Below are 3,794 nucleotides of genomic sequence, written 5' to 3'. Positions count from 1 at the left end.
TTAATACTATACACTAAGATAGCACTTTCGTCAAATCACTATTAATATTATTCATTAAGATAACACTTTTAGAAAATGCTATTATTTTATAATTCTATATTAGCGCTTATACAAAAGTGCTATTGTTTTTATAATATATAATTCATAAAATAAATAAATAAATAAGTAAAAGAAAAAGATTTCGTTTTCCCCCATGAAATTTTGGTTCCCACCTATTTTTTTTAACTTTCTTAAAACAAAATTTAAAAAAAAATTAAAATAAAAAAAAAACAAAACAGAAACAGAAGCTCGTAAAAATCAAAACCCCATCGAAAATCTTCTCCAAACTAAACCATCTTCTTTTCGGTAACAGTTGATTATCTTCAAATCATCAAAATCGCATTCAAATCAGTTTCATTCAAATCATCTTCTTAAATCAATTTCATCTTAGGGCTTCAAATCATCTTCTGAAAAAGATTTAGGGTTTCAGCTCGTGAGTAGCCCAGAGCGAACAAAGGAACGTAGTACTTTCAATGAACGCAACTTTCAGATCGTGATTCGGTATTGGATTCGCTTATTTTAGAAGGTAAATATTACTAATAAGTCAATTTTGATGTTTTCAATGCTTATGATTAGCAATAGATTATTGTTTATGATTCGGTACTTCGATTTGACATTTCGATTCAATGTTTTGATTCAGTGTTTTGATTTGGCGTTTTGATTTGGTATTTCAATTCGGCGTTTCAGTTTAGTATTTTGATTCGGCATTTCGGTTGAGCACTTCAACTATTTGTGTCATGTTTTCTGTGTTTAGTGATGTATAAATTTTCATATAGGAAGTAGACAATTCAGCAATTTGATCAGTTTTCTTTTAAAGGTTGATGTATAAGTTATTTCTATAAGCATGCAAAAATAGAGAAGAAACCTGATGAAGACTTGTTCTGCCTATTACCATTCCCCATGATGATAAATAGCTAAGTTTTGTTTTTTGCCATAACTCACTGTCTTGGTTTTCAAATGACAATGTAATATCACCTATTTATATATAAATGAAACCGTGGAAGAAGTTTGAAATTGCACAGGGTGAAAATAAACTTAACATAAACTTAACATGTCATTTTAAAGTTCTGATTACATATTTTTCACCATATAATGTTTTTGTTGTTGTAGGAGATACACATGAAATACTGGTGGAATTGGGAGGAATGGGTGGCGGTGGAATGGTTTGGCTGGAGGTATGTTTATTTCAATAGAAAAGAATAAATACAAACCAACAGTACAAGCTCTTAATATGGGAAAAAAATTACCGGCATATGTATTTTGGTGAACATCATGATGTCTATGCCATTTGTTCTAAGTTTACATTTTAGTGGACAATTGTGTCTCTCTATTTATGTTTTTAGAACTTCATATGCTTATCCCATGCATTAGATTGTATTCTCTAAAAAGGTCTTAATAGTTTATACATTAACTAATCAATTCTCTAGGACTAATGTAAAATGACATTTGGTTGTTATTCAGTTAACCTGAGATACGCTATTCACTTTATCATTGAAAGTGGCAACTAAGTATGCTTAATTTGTCTCAATTTGCTTATATGAATAATTTGAGGTTGTCTGCCTTTTATAAACTATTAAGACCTACTAAGACTATTAGTATTAAGGCCTTTTATCCCTTGCTTAGTGACTTCTGTAGTAAATTTCGTATTTTAGGTTAAATATAAGACCTTTGATGAAATTGATGATGAGAAAAAGTGGTGGAAGATACCTTTTGTTTCAGATTTTCTAAAGAAGAATGGTTTTGATTCTGCACTCAGAAAGGTTATCGGTTCTGATACAGTACAAGTCAGCCAATTTGTGGAGTTTGCATTTGGGAAGTTAAAGTTATTTAACAATGAGAAGGGTTGGATGTCTGATACTGATAATGATAAATATGATACTGAAAGTTCTAAGGAATCAAATGATTCTGCATACAAAGCTGCTAGTTAAGATTCAGAAGCCTCTAATGAAGCTTTTAGTGAACAAAGAAACATGGAAGAGTTTCACTCACGTGATAGTGAAACTAAATGAACACACTTTGGAATCAGACAATAGAGCAAGTGGTCAACCTGCCACTGCTGCAATTCAGTCTTCACTTCCAGAGGTCAAAAAGGCAAATGAGAAATTGATGGAGCAAACTGAATCAATTTTAGGAGGTTTAATGGTTTTAACGGCAACAGTTTCCAAAATAAAAAATTATTTGGTTATAGTTTCTTTCGGTGCATTTGAATGAGACTATGAATCATGATGTTCTTACTTGGAGACATCCTTCTAGCATTATTATGAGATTATTCACAAGTTGATTTATTGTCTGAGACTATTCATATCACTGGCACTTATTCATCAATCCTATCGTACTTACAATGAATGATTTCATTGGTGCATAAGAGTCTATGAACACAGCGGAAGCACAAAGGGTTGAGATGCAAGTGAAGGGCAACCATGCACTAGGTATCTGCTACTTCTTTCTACTTGTGGTGAATGACTCCGATTTTCTCTCGATATGCCTGGTATTGTACATGGCATCTCATACATGTAACATTATTTTAACGGTCCATAATCGATGGTCTTTTTTATTATATACTTCACTAACCAGTGATCAAATTTCAGGTACTGAAATTAAACAGTTTGTTTCTTTATACCCACTTTATCTTAATGTAAAAATACTTTTTATGCCAGGGACTAAAAAAGTAAATAAGAATTGCCTTGGAAACTTCAACAAATTGATCCTTGAAAAAGGAAAATGAACTCCACATGAAAATTATGGAGCTTGAGACCAACATGAAGGAGTTAAGTTGGAATAGGTATGTTTTTGTATTTCTTTGGAAGTGATTTTCAAATGGATTAAAATGTGTTTTATACGTCCATTATGAATGTAAAAATATAAATGTACTAAATGAATTATGGCTCAGTGGACAAGAATAATATACAAAGTTATTCTTCTACTACTTAATTTTGAAATGTGTACCTCAAAACTCAACTCATGCTTTTGTTCTTATTTTATATTAACCATTTTAGTTGACATCGCGAAGAGATTGTCAGTGATCTCTTAAAGGAGAGGCGACAGTATTGCTTTAGAGGAATATAATGATGGTTACTTATCATACCCACATCAGCAATGTTGGCTAGTAATGGTGGTGTATTGCAGGAACTAAAAGTTCAAGTTCGGATATGTAGAGACCTCTTTTATATTAACCATTTAGATTTGAACATCTTTGTATGAACTTCTTTTACATTAACCATTTTGAGTTGAACATTTATGCAGGGACCTCTCTTGTAATAATATAAGTGGCTTCTTCCCGATAATTAATCATAGTTTAAGTCTCTGAGAGACGTTTACTAATTTCAACTTATGTCATAATATATTGGTATATGAGTTTGTAGGACTAATAGAACTCAGTTTTGCTAGTACCCATGGAGTGAACATGTCATGGTTGTAAAGTACTTTTTTAAACCTTGTTGTGATATTTGTAAACAAGTGGATTTGATTTAAAATATTTGGTATTGATGGATCATAGTATGTATGTAATGAGTAACTTAAAGTGTTATTTGGTATTGAATTGAATGTAGCTTTTTGATATTTGAACACCAAAAGAATAATTTTGTATAAAAAAATAAATTTAAAATGTATTACAATAGCATTTTGTAAAGAGTGCTATTGATGAAACATTCTATAATAGCAGTTTTAAGAAAAAGTGCTATCAAATATGTGTCATATATTAGGGCTTTATTTGAAAGTGCTATTAAACATGTGACATATATTAGCACTTTGTTTGA

General features: G+C 31.0%; 1 long non-coding RNA gene across 3 annotated transcripts; it reads left to right on the top strand.

The window, feature by feature from the left end:
• Window positions 1-281: 281 nt before the first annotated feature.
• Window positions 282-3,323, top strand: LOC131653408 (uncharacterized). 3 transcript variants are annotated; one of them, XR_009299076.1, is made up of 4 exons: window positions 282-565; window positions 1,150-1,214; window positions 1,692-2,468; window positions 2,697-3,323. It is a non-coding gene; the product is annotated as an uncharacterized LOC131653408 (long non-coding RNA). The 3 variants fall into 3 exon arrangements; XR_009299075.1 differs by having other exon boundaries at window positions 1,692-2,821; window positions 3,036-3,323; XR_009299074.1 differs by having other exon boundaries at window positions 1,692-3,323.
• Window positions 3,324-3,794: the final 471 nt, after the last annotated feature.

Source organism: Vicia villosa, linkage group LG2 (assembly GCF_029867415.1).
Source record: "Vicia villosa cultivar HV-30 ecotype Madison, WI linkage group LG2, Vvil1.0, whole genome shotgun sequence".
In the NCBI taxonomy this organism is placed as follows: domain Eukaryota; kingdom Viridiplantae; phylum Streptophyta; class Magnoliopsida; order Fabales; family Fabaceae; genus Vicia; species Vicia villosa.
The sequence above is the reverse complement of the archived record's forward strand: the minus strand, read 5'-3'. Positions and strand labels throughout refer to the sequence as shown.